This window comes from Nipponia nippon, unplaced genomic scaffold (genome assembly GCF_047370975.1).
Source record: "Nipponia nippon isolate SJK-2023a ecotype South Korea unplaced genomic scaffold, ASM4737097v1 scaffold_1, whole genome shotgun sequence".
NCBI classification, from domain to species: Eukaryota; Metazoa; Chordata; class Aves; order Pelecaniformes; family Threskiornithidae; genus Nipponia; species Nipponia nippon.
The window spans coordinates 41,623,948-41,637,388 of NW_028262290.1; the positions used below are offsets into that span (position 1 = coordinate 41,623,948).

Consider the following 13,441-nt stretch of genomic DNA (forward strand, 5'->3'; position numbering starts at 1 on the left):
AGTGGAGAAGTGTATTGCCCAGTGAAGCTTCTCCTGAAGCAAAGCTCCCTCCAACCCAGGCCACTTTTGGGTGGCAGTTGAGAGATACATCCTGTTCTCTCCTCTCTCCTGCAGCCTCCACGCCTGGGGCAGACTGTCCACTGAGCCTAGCAGGCTGGCGGCGGCGGAGATGGCACCGGGGTGGCCGGCAGGAGGAGATCACAGTATGGCACCAGCCTTGGAGCCCCGCACATTTTCAGGAGGAAAACGAACAGTGGAGGAAATCCAGTCAACCAGAAACACCGGCCAGTCAATCAGACGAGTGCCAAGGTTCGCTGTAGCCTCCTCAGTAAATCCAGTTCTTTCTTTTGGCATCGCTTCAGCTCGCTTTCATGTGCTGTTTGCGTGCCAAGACACGCAATAGGCTTGCCCTGCGGGAGTCCTGAACCACGGATGCTCTCGACCCTGTCCTCACAAGTGCCTTAGACTATTGCTTAGAAAGATTGCTGAAATTATTTCTCTACTCCTCTCCCCCCCTATAGTATCAGACTACTTCACCATTGCTACGTAGCTGTTCTCCTCTCAGACCTGTGATACACAGCCACATTAATAGGTCCTCTCTCTCCTGTAAACAAAGTAAAATCTCCAAACAGAGAATTAAATATAGGATTGAGTATGATTGCCCAAAGGAACAAAGGAAATTTCTTCCAAACTCAGAAATTTGATACAAGTATCCCAAGCTTGTAGCCACTGCTTTACCCCAATAAATTGTTACTTTTTTAAAGATGATTATCAGCAAACTTTTTTAGTAGGATGATCTAGGGACACTGAACTTGAACATCACAGGGCCAAGCTGCCTAAGCCAGACAAATCATGAGACGCAGCAAACAAGGTGCTGAGCTTCAAGTGAGGACATACGCTGGCTGTTTTTTCATCTGCCTGTGTCTGCTGCATAAAGGTAACCTCTCCTGGCCAGCCACCCTGGCAGCACACTGTCCTCGTCACCGCCGGGGAACCAAGTCCCTCCAGTGAAGATGTCCATCGCTCACTAGCACCAGCTCATCACTGATCTGGACTGGTTTCAAGACATTCTCCAAAAGCTAATAAAGAGGGAAGGCTGGCTGTGTCACCACAGCCAGGACCAAATGCTGCTTTCATCATAAATCACCGACTCAATCTTTCCTGTTTGCAAAACGAGCAATATATCTCCAGCAAAACTACAGACCTCCTGGAGCATCTGTGCAAACACCAAACATTGAATTCCCTTTTTAAGAAGGCAGAAATAAATCCCATACAGCATGACATCAGGAAGGTAAAAATATGAAATGTGACTCTGTACGTTAACTTGTGACCACAAAAACTAACACAGATCACTTACAAGGCTTTGAATATTCCTGGTGTCAGTCCTTGGCACAGCCAAGACAGTTCTGCTGCCCTTTAATTTCATACTACAGCGTATCTGGAATTTCAAGCTCCCAATTTCCTCAGCTCACAGAAATGGCTTCTGAGAGGATTTCTACATTCTGGGAACAGATTTTTACCCTTAAATTAGCTATGCCTACTCTCAGACTTAACATTTTTGGTCTTGAAATAAAACAGCAGTGATAATTGTTAATTTAAGACCCCACATTATGCAGATTTACATTCTGGAGCCAAATATGGTGATTGGAAACAGATGAACATGAAACACCTTCTACTGAACGGAATTAAAACTAAATATTAGTGAAGCGTGTTGCTGATTTGATACGTGATGCATCAGACATTGATTACTGATTTTTTCTTTGCTACAGTAAGTGCCCTACTAGTCTTTCAAGAACTGTACAACCACTGGTACAAAGTGCCACATGTACAGCTCCTGTCCCTCCTTCTGCCCTCTTGGGTTTCAGCTGGTTTCCTTGTACTCACCAAGGATGAAGCTACTCGATAGATGACATTCTTTCCATTATTCCTGACTGGATTTCCCCCTTTTGTTTAGGAGCTTTAACGACAAATAAAAGATTTTAAACTTTAGTGCTCATCTCCTGCTCAGACCTTGAAATCAGGCTCAGAGTGTGGTGGATGGACTCAGAGATGTTTAGGCTTTCTTCTGTTTTTGAGCGCATTAGTAATAACCAGATAAATAACAGAAAGCTCTGGAGGACTAAGGCTAGAAGCGCTCGCTTGCACTGAAGGTCTCTGTCATAAAAAGTTAATGCTATCTACTGAATGGAAAGACTGTAACCAAAGTACAGATTGGGAATAAAGGATGGGAAAAAGCCTGGAACTACTGGACTATTTCCAGAAAGGATTCTGCCATGTTGACACATACACCACTGTGTGACTGAGGCCAGCGAGAGCAAGCCTCAATCTTTCTTAAACAGTACCTAAGTATATATTTGCAACTAATGAATCTGCTTACCCAATTGATTAGTAAAGATCAAGGAATAGAAATTCATTACCAGAACATACCTCCCAGGACAGCAGAAGAGGACATGGTAAAGTCCTTCTGGAATTGCCCTCCTTTTACCAAAACCCAGGAAAAAAATGTGCATTTTAATTCAAAAAGGTACCTGTAAAAGCCCAATACGAAACTCTTGTCCACGCTCTGAATGGGGGAATGTAATGCTCCAGGGGATTCTGAAAAAAAGAAGAAAACAAAATATAAAAAAAAGATATTAAAAAAAACCAACAGAGCAGTAATACAGCAGGTGCATACATGTCAGTGCTGCTGTGATGTTGGAGGCCATGGAAACTGGACGCCAAGTCCGGTCCATGCCATAAGAAGGGAGGGGAAAAAAAGCAAGGCAGCCACAAGAGCAACCAGGACTATTGCACATGAAAGACGAGATAAGTGATGAAATCAACATGGCTGCGCACTGGAAAAGCTACAAGCTGTGTAATAATAACAACTAATTAAAAAGTCATTTGGGAAGCCTCAGAACACAAGCTCACATATGCCGCAGTATCCAAGGTGCGAGACGACATGGAGCCATGCTGTGGATCAATGTATAAATGCAAACAGGGTCAAATTTCAAAATTAAATTTTTAATTCACTGATGAAGGACAACACAAAACTATGCATTTTAAGTTCTTGTTATAGATAAACAATCCTTCTTATTTTGGTTTTGGCTATTTCCGGATGAAGAAGAGAGAAAATACTGTAAAAAAACCTCAAACCACTCTATTTCCATGATACAGCTTTAGAAGGGCATGGACTCAGTGTTAGCTACTTTGCAAGTAACTGAGGAAAAATATCAATGTGTAAACATTAGCGTTACTTCAGGGCAGCTGCTAGTTGATTTGATATGAAAATATGGAATCTACAGTGATGATCTGTTTTTAAGTGACCTCCCATATTCACAGTTAAGGTCAAAGAGCAAAAAGTTTGTGTGCTTAAAACCCTCCCACAGCTCCCTGCTGGGAACTAGAGAGAGCTGACAGGATATTTTCCAAACTAACAACAACCACGACAAAAGACTACTACTAAATTTTTATACATCTATTAGGAATTAGTTATTTACTTTTCAACACCTGTTGGAAGTGATTATTCATGGAAGAACTATAATGTTCAATTGGCGGCACAAAATTACTGAAAAAGTAGGAATTTTGTTATTTTTTTTAAATTAGCCTCTTCCCCTTTTCTAAAGCACTTTAGACAATGCTTTTTTAAACTATGGCAGTAGTGTATTTACAAAACACTACTCCTGTCTAGCCAATCGATACATGTTTCATTTCATATGCAATATCTTCTCCTTTTTCTCTCCAAAATTATTGGGTACTTTTTTGGGATTTAAATCAGTTATTAAAATCCATGCAGAAAAAACCCAAACCTTTGTATTTTGAGTCACCTGCTAAAAATATTTGTAAATATCTTCACAATACAATAATCTGACAGAAAAGCATGTAATTTAAAAATTTTGAGATTATATTCCTGTAATTAAGTATTCATATACACAACAGTTAAGGGAAAAATAAATCAGTGTATTCACTTGGGAAGAAAAGGGCTCTGCTGCAGGACACGGCCTTCCTTTGCACATTTTTATGTGCAGGAGAGCACTGATGCAGTAAGAAGTTTTCCTAATCCTGCGATGAGGCTGGTGACACCCAGCTGAAGGGCAGAAATGCCAAGCTGAGGCAGACTCACTTGATATTTTTTTTAAGAGAGCTCCAAAACACAGACACCATGTAAGGGCACGCACCAAAAAGTTTCCTTCTTCCCATATCAACATGTATACACTTTTATTTTTTTATAGATACAAGTATATAGACACAAAACCTCACATATGGTTTACTGCAATACTAGTAATTCAAACGGACTTGAAAACTATTCATGAGGTAGTAGCTATACATAAAAATAAATACCTTCAAAATTTTGGCAAGACGAGAAAAGTTTCTATCATTTCCTCAAAACATATAACGCTTATTTTAGATCGTTATTCAAACAGCAACAGGGATCAACACATTTATGATGTGACTGTCAGTGTGAACTATATAGTGGAATATGTTCTTGTTTAGCGAACAGCAGTGTATACTATTTAAAAAATGTGTAGCCTATTGCATCTTCTAAGTGCTAGAAAGAGGTCATGGTAACAGAAAGTGCAAGTATTAATACTGGAGTACCTCTTGTACAGCGGGTTGCCATAATCCTCTGGTTCTACAATAAACACACTGCTCCAGGTCTCAAGGGTTTCTCGAGAGGGTATGCACTAAACTGTGAAATCACTAGGAAGGGACACACCACATAGGCTTCACTGAGCTTGGATCTGGACCCTGGACAGCTATGACCAAGGAAGGTATACAAACACAGCCCAAGCAGATTAATGTTCTGCAGAGCTTTGAAGCACATGACTGGTTTCAGCATTCATGCTATGACACAAAACACCAACAATTCCACAAAGAAGTGTGCAGTGACAAAAGTGTTAATGGATAAGGCTGATAAAGTAATATGATGTCAGACCAAGTACTGTTTTAAGTTCTTCAACATGACAGCACGATATTCTCCAGTCTACGCATCTCATACATAGATGGGACCAACCATGAAGTACCACCACGGACAACCATCTGTGAGGGCTCAGGTGCCTCCACCAGCAGGAGAGCAAATCCTCAGGCAGGCAGCACTGGATTTTGTAGGTGCAGGATGAACACCCCAAGGCAGAACCATATGTTAATTGCACTGTTTTAAGTGGATGAACTGTTCTGGTAACAGATCTCCGCTAGCCCTTTATCAGGCCAACATAGTGCCCTTCAGTGACACATTTCAGACAAACTTCTTAATCAACACAACACCCTTAACACAGTTGAGAGGGACCAGGCTCAGTACAGTGAATGTTTTTAAACATGAACATGAACTGCAAGGAAAAGTGGAGAAAATGTAGAATATAGTGTAAATCTCAGCAGAAAATACAAGCGAGGACTTGTTGGGACAGCCAAAGGCACCAAATCTTCCTTTCCCAATGAATTAGTTTTAGTATAAGAGGTGTCATATGAATATTTCTCAAGTTCTATTTGCTCACACAAGTATAATTCTAGTGTCTTTAGAAAACCTCATCCCTTCTGCATGCACTATGCCAGATCTCTGCCACAAACTTTTAGTTCACCCACCTGTCTACCTGTCCAGCTCAGCCGCAATGCAGAGCAACCCAGAAAGGCCACCACCAAATACCGTGCACTTGTCTTCTTCATGAGGCAGAAGGAAGGCGATAAAGAAACAGCTGTGCTTGTCCCACACCTTCTGGGGAATTTGTAGGACAATACGTGGCCAGCCTTGGCTGGGAAGAGCTCACGTATTTGTGACTAAACCACTACCAAATGCCTGGCCTCCAAGAAGGCAACAGAACATACAGTTGATTATTTGGTGCTTTTTAATTCTTCCTTGGATTTCCTCCTGGACCTGGAGGTCCAGGATTTCATTTCTCTTGCAGATGTATGACTCATATGAAAACACAGCTAGGCATGTTGCCATACAGTTTTACATTGGACGCACAGTAGAGTTTGAAAATGTCTGCTAGCGTGTACGACTCTTCAGAGCTCAGTGCTTCTTTCTGGTGAGGCACAGCCCTGCTCCCTGCAGGCAGGGTACAGCCGGGCACCCCTATCAGCACGGCTGCCACAGCATGCAGTCAGCCGTGCACAGTTACCACTCCATTTATTTCTCATTGTCACTCTTTTTTAGTTTTTTTTCCCTTTAAGTAACTTAACAAGGCCAGCACTAGCAGATTCGTATCACCTCAACAGGAAAGATTGGTCTCCACAATACTTTCTTTTAGGAACAATAAGTGGTCCCACAGTACTTCTCTTAAAAATCAATAATATGCTGATATAGTGCCAAAGACACAGCAGCTGCGATCTGTGCACTGGTCACTGGCTCTTACTAGACAGGTGCATGGGATGTAGTTGAATTCTGGCCTTAATGTGAAACATTAAAGCAAATGTCCTTATCTTTCCAATTCTCTTTGGGAAAAAAAAAAAAAAGACACAAAAAAAAAGAAAGAGAAATAAAAAAGAAAAAAATACTTTAAAACATCTCAGATCTAAAACAGCACAAGGAAAGCTGATGTCGGACTTCTCAAAACCACAAAAATCCATGAAACTGAGCCACGTACACAAGCCAGTTTACCTCCTGAGCTTCAGCTTGAAGATTTAACCTCCTTTGGAAGGGCAGAAAATGCCTAATACCTAGACAGGAAGCACCCAAACCAAGATAAGAAACTCTGGACTAGAGTTAGATTGTAAAACCTACTAATTTCTTCAATATTTTTCCAACCAACCAATTATATGGGTGTGAAATATCACATCCTCCTCTGAACGGACGTTTCTCTGTAGTTTTTTTCTCTATAAAATCCCAAAGCCTCATTCAAATTTCTCTCAAAAAAATACTTTTGGAATGCCTAAAAAAAAACCCACTCCAGAATGGCCAGGCAGCTGGAATACCACAATTGCTCGTTATCCTAATTTCAACAGTCTTTCTCATTTGCTGGTGAAATCAAGGTCAAGCGAAAAACATTAACAACCATTATAAGGAGATCTGGGGATCTCAAAATTAATTTTGTAGCTAAATCAATTCTAAACTTTTCTACCATTTTCAGACTTTTTTTTTAATCATTTGGCAAGCAAAAGGATATGCAAACTCTTCAGGAAGGAATGATACTCCTTTTCAAGACTGACTGACTTGAGGAAATCCACACCCAGGCTGGGTGCTGGCAGGCCCGAAGCTCTCCTTCCATCTGTAGTACCAAGACATTCTAGTAACACACCACATTTAGAAGACTCATTAAATAACACATCTTTGTAATGGGGTTGAGACCTTTAGGACTAAGACTCACTGAAATGCAAGAGTAACATGAAAATAAGGATTTTCTTCTCTTTCTAGCTAGCATCCCTGCTTCTTTTTGTGGGTCAGCCTCATCTCTAAAGGTACCTCATCCTTCTGAGGTCATGTACGCTTCCGATCAGTGGGGCCAGAAAACTCCACTTTGTCCCACCAGTGGTCCCTTTAGTTGGCTGTCGGTTCAGCATCCTTATGATAAAAAGCACTATGCTACGAGCAAAACCACTGTAGGGCCCAGATCACTGAGTACTGTGACTGATACTGCATATTTGAAATTTCAAAATCTCAAAGGAAGAAATGGCCAACTTGTCTGCCACGCAAGCAAGACCCTGGTGAGGATTTTAAGAGGGAGAAAGAGGCCAGCCTAACATCTGGATTGCTTATTTGAGGTATATCTGAAGAATGAAAGAGACATCTGGCCCTGGATACTATCAGCAGAGGGATGTAGGTCATAACCAATTCTCAAAGGCATTGCCAAGGATGTGTCTTCTTCAGCAGCTCTTAACTGAAGAGTATGGTGAGCCCCGCACCACGGGCACTGTGGTGAAGATTCAGGGAGTGTACGTGATTCTTCCCATTTTTACTTGCTGGAAACCAGGCATTTTGTTTCCTGCACCAGAACATGGCTTTTCGTTAGATACCCAAAACCTCAGAATTGCCCAAACTTATCTCGGTTTAGACTCAGAGATCTGAATCTTAAAGAAGAATAATTAAAGCAAATAAAAGGAGTGTTTCTCTTTGATAATGAAAACTGAAGCGAAAGAAAAATGGGAGGAAATTATTATAAAACAAGTTTCAAGTATTTTCTTAGATAACATCATACCAGCTAAAAGCATCTTACTGTTTGCAGTCTGCCTTCTTTATGGAAAGCTAAAATATTTATATCTAAATATACTTCCCATAGCTGTTCTGCTTTTTGCCTTCATCCAGGTTCAGTGAAGTTTTGACCCCGAACAGTAAAACCATAGAAATACCACAACAGGAAAAGTGAAAACCACACACGCAACTTTATTTGAACTACCTGGATGACAACAAATCTTAATTCAGGATGCGACTCGCTGACACGTGCAGACACACAGAGAGGAATGCTGTGTGCCCAAGCTGGCCAACCTGTAAATAAACGGAGAAGGAGCTCAAAGCCGCAGCCTGGGCTCCGCTGAGGAGCACACAGTGCACGTAATACAGCAGGTAGTTGGAACCACAAGTTGTGTGACATATAACAGCTTACGTACAACATATTTCCCGTGATTGAAAACAAAAATTGGAAATTGTGTTGAACACCTCCCAACCATCTTTCTTTGTAAAAAGATTACTCTCCTGGCTTTTTTGCACAAATTACTACAATAGAGTGAAACAAAAAAACCCAACACAAGACAGTTACAGAGCCACAAAAGCTAAACGGGAATTTTTAAGAGAATGAAGTTCAAGTCATCACTGACCTTTGCCTGCATGAATCATGGGGAAACTTGCTGGCTTTGGTACTGCCAGCAAAAAGTGACTTAAAAGGTTTGATGGTTTATATGAAATGCTCACATCTGGATGTGCCACTTTCTTATCTCACTCAAAAAGTGTACCTGGTGTTTTCCACGATGGAATCCTCCAGTTCTCCACTTACATAGTGGGTTTTTTTGTTTTTTTAAAAAAAAAGGTCTTGCAATAATTATGATTAACAAAAAATTGCAGGTAGCCTCTCATTCTGAGAGCTAACGCTGAATAGATGTTTCAGCACATCTAATTGTACTCAATTTTGCTTAATCTACCACAAAAGAAAACCAATTTTAGAAACAAATAACTGTAGTTGGAGCACTGTAATTGGAGCACATCTGAAGCATATTGCCTTTCCCAACAGCTGCTGTATATAATATAGATATAAAAACATTTTTATAAACAGATACATTTTTTCATAATTTTTACAAAAAGTTGAATTCAGGTACTGAATATGGCCCATATTTTTCATGGAAATGCTTAATTAAACCTAAATTCAGAGACTTTGTGTATCCTTTCAAGAGGTACTTAGCATCCACAAGTCTCTGAAAACCAAGTGTAGCAATTCAAACTGGAATGTACAAAATTACAGGCTACCTTTTGAAAAATTAGACCTCATGCACCTTTGTTGCACGAAGAAGACACTATGCAAGATGTAAGGAATACAGTCCATTCCTTCTAATATCCCTGGTCCATCACCCTTGGCAGCAGATCATACATATCTGTTACTAACACCTCTTGGTGAAGAGGAGGAGATGAAAATAGGACTCAGCTACATACGTGATCTGGTATCAAAAAAGGGATTCTTGCTTCCTCTCTACAAAAAAAAAACCCTTTGATTTTTATGCAGTTACCTAATTAAATTTCACTCTGCATATTAAGTTTTCTGATGTCTAGCTGGTTTATGTTCAGCCCAAAATCAGAAGAGCACTCACTCATATAAATGGCCCTTTCATTAAAAGAAACCAAACCAAAAATTAAGACAAGGTTTGTCCTATGTAAAGACATCCCTTGCTCTACTTTTTGTTTTCTCAGTTCAGCCAAGGAGAAGAGATCATGCACATAACTCCTAACTAGGTCACAAACTCTACCTTTCTAATGTTTTATTCATATACCTTGTAAAGGGATGCACGTTATGTCAAGTTCCAAAAAGAGCACCATGCTATGAGCAACAGCTCTTCAAGAATGGATCAATATTGTGTTGATATTACTCTATTTTAGGGAGGGAGAGACAGATCCAATTTCTTCAGTCAGTGAGAAATAACAACATAAAATCAAGCTGTCAATCTCTTGACATACTATTTGTTTTAACCTATAGTCAATAGTTCTTTGACGAGTCTGTGGATTATTCCAGAGGAATTCTCAAAAATACCTGTAAGAAGAAAATGTATTGTCCAAAGTCCAAATTAGCCATATAGAATTCATACATACATTAGACAACATTTAATGGTCAGCACATCGAAAAAAAGTTGAAACCTACTGCTTCATATTACGTACTCTGAAAACCATAATGCTTTTAGCATATATACACAGAATAACTGCATGTGAATTTTCAGCTGGGACATAATGGCTATCTTAAAAAATTACATGAGAATTCATCAGGTGCCATAGCTCTCAGCTCAGTAAGCTGGATGTTGACAATATGCCTGATCCTGTTTCTTAGGATCTTTACAAACTGATGCCTTCTTTCAGGCCAGTACTTGTAATATGTAATTCACTAAGACTCAGAAATTCTATCTTGAAATTTTCTTTTTTTCTCCCCTGACTAGAAAATGTTGGACATCTACACCACATTCAGCACTGCTAAGAAAGAAAAGGGCCTTTGCAGAGGTTAAAAGCAGACTCTGGGCACTGAGCCAGTCTCCAACTGTGCTTTGCCCTGCTAAACTGTGTTTGGATTTGCTGCGAGAGTATACAGTATCTGTATAAAGGCTCTTGAAATACCAGGGGCAACCTAATCTAAAAAAAAGAGGGAAGCAGCAGAGGACACTGTTTAAGCAGCATTTTTCCACTTCAGTCACTAACAGAATATGATTTACACCTGGATCTTGGATTTGGAGTAGCACCCACCTTTTTGGGTTGGATGTTTGCATTTGACTGCAGAATATTTAATTTTATTCTAGACAACACGTTTTAAGTTCTTCAAGAAAAAAAGTCAGGATCAAGACTTGCTGGATGGGGATAGTCGTAAGAATAGACGTGGCAAGAGAAAAACATAACAGAGCTAAGAAAAAACAATTGCTTTTTTCTTTTCTATTTCCATACACAGAATTTGGTGTGACATCATACTATATGCAACTATCTGAACATGTTACTTCTTTGGAGATGTTGCACAAAAAGGTAGAAAAAAGGGAGATCAGTTGATATGAAAAAAGGAACCAGTCTCTGGAGTACATCTAGGATGCAGCACAGGAAAAAAGAGAGTTCGTCCTGCAGACACGCTGCCTGGAGTGGCGCTAGCTGCCCAGTGCCAGACCCACACCGACCCACCAGAGCGAGCTGTGGGGCTGGAGCGTAGGAGGAGAGGGTGAGACCACTGCGTTTACTCAGCTCTGAAAAAAGAGGGCTACAGGGGGACCTACCCACTGCCTGCAACTGCCTGACGGGAAGGGACACAGACTGTCCTCAGCGGTGTGCAAGAGAGGGAGGGGAGGGAGGGGAGGCATTGGCCAGAGCTGCAACATGGCAAATTCCAGCTCTATACAGGGAAAAAAGTCTTTTTGTTGTCAGGAAGGCGAAACACTGGAACAGAAGCCTCGAGGGTCTGCTGGACCTCCATCCTTGGAGATACTCAAAACTGTCCTGCACGTGGCCGTTAGCAACCTGATCCAATGGGACCTGATTTGGGTAGCAGGATGGACCAGGTGACCTTCAGAGGTCCTCTCCAATCTACAGGATTCTCTGATCTCATCTTGCTACCTCTTGTTTCACTGGTACCAAAAATAGGTGTCTCTTTGCCTCACCCCATTCTCAGCAGCAAGTGATCCAAACGTGGAAGAAACGCTAATAAATATTACAATGTACATGTTAAAAATCATCACCATATACACCCATTTCTTTCTATCGCTCCTTTTTTCCATTCTTGAAAGACTAAGATATTTGCTTCTCAGTATGCACTGGGCATTTCCTCTGCACTTCTGCTTTTTGCATCTCTCAGTGATTTAGTTGTCAACAGCACACAAAACAGGATGACTTGAGGAAATCAAGAAAACCTGAGGAGGCAGAAAAAAGACTACCTAGGGAAAAAAAAATGCACGATCTCTCCTTTTTAGCAGCGGGCACCTGTAACATATTCAGCAAGGCAGTTAGTTAACAGGCAGTGCTGTACAGAACTTCTTTGTGTATAGCATTTAGGAATCAGTTCAGGAAAGGGCTGAGAAGGACAAGAAGCTGCTGCTGCTGGTGTTTAACTGTCAGTAGAGGCTAAACAAGGGGCTGATGGGCTGTGCCATTCTGTGCAAGCCTAGCTGGCATGCTGTAATATTCGTTATGCTACAGGAACCCAAATATACTGTACTGGTGATACAGATATGCAAGGACATGCAGAATACGTTGGGACAAAACTATGTGGTGCGTATAACAAACACGGCTATTTAGAAACTGTCTAATCAGAGGAGATCTTCTGGTGCCACAAAACATGTACTAGGCAGGGAAATAACAGAGGGCCCCACGCAAAGTTCTGTGGTACATACCACATCGACTGAACAAGTCAGTTTGATAATAATGACATGATCTGCTCCTTGCAGCTCATAGAAGATCATGTTTAGGCAGAACTGTGCAATGATTTTGTCAAAAGAAAATAGAAGATATGCAAACAATCTTGATTTAAGCTAACTGTTTGGCTCTCCCCAGTGTTTCTGCCCACAGTACAGGCAGCAACATACAAATATTTGTAGTGTTACAACTCTGAGGCAGGACTCCTAGCAGACACAGAGCAACAGAGGTCACCAAACTAATTTTTTCTGTTTAGTGGAAATAAATAATAGCATTATTAGAAACTGACAGAGAACAAACAAACTAAAGCAACTCAGCAAACCCACACAGAAACTGGCTAATTAAATAAACTCCCATTTTTCACAGCAAGGATGCTTGGAATCTCAAGACTGTAAAACATGCAACTCTCTTCCCCCATGTCATTTTCCTTAAATCAGCTCTTTTTCTTCAGGATCCCAATCAAACACAAACTACATTTTAAAAACATCCATCTTAGAGATGAGCATAACTTAATAATGAAGCCACTGAAATCAAAGCGCAGCCCTCCAGTACCTTGTCACATGGCTCCTGGGAAACACTGCTGGGAGAAGGGAGTCATTAAAGAAGCAAGTCCTGCTCAGTGGCTGCACATCTTCAAGATGCTCAATGCAAGATCTCAGGTTCTGGATTCATGGCTATCTTAGCTGCTAATTACTAATGCATATGAAGCAAACTTTGCAATGGTAATATCAATGTGCTCACCAATGAACCTCCAAATGGCTTTATGCTGCGGACGTTGTCCACCCTGTATGTAAGCCATGGTATTACAAATGTGGTTTAAGGTTGGTAAGGTTTCCAGCCAGTGTCTCTGCACTGCCAACAATCTCTTCTTCAGTTCATCTTCTCATCATGTTGTCTATGCTTCCATTATCCGATGTGATTATTATAACAGTATACCAGGAACCCACTGAAAAGGAG

General features: G+C 40.8%; 1 protein-coding gene across 12 annotated transcripts in view; it reads right to left on the bottom strand.

Moving 5' to 3' along the window:
- Positions 1 to 13,441, bottom strand: part of FAM110B (family with sequence similarity 110 member B) — a 119,727-nt gene that overhangs the window by 14,138 nt on the left and 92,148 nt on the right. For 8 of the 12 annotated variants that reach the window (XM_087752761.1, XM_087752790.1, XM_087752782.1 and 5 more), the window contains one exon: positions 2,529 to 2,595. The gene's annotated coding sequence lies outside the window, so the exon portion shown is untranslated. Of the gene's footprint in view, positions 1 to 1,884; positions 1,958 to 2,528; positions 2,596 to 13,441 lie in introns of all 12 variants that reach the window. The other 4 variants (XM_087752806.1, XM_087752795.1, XM_087752815.1 and 1 more) reach the window with 1 other exon arrangement.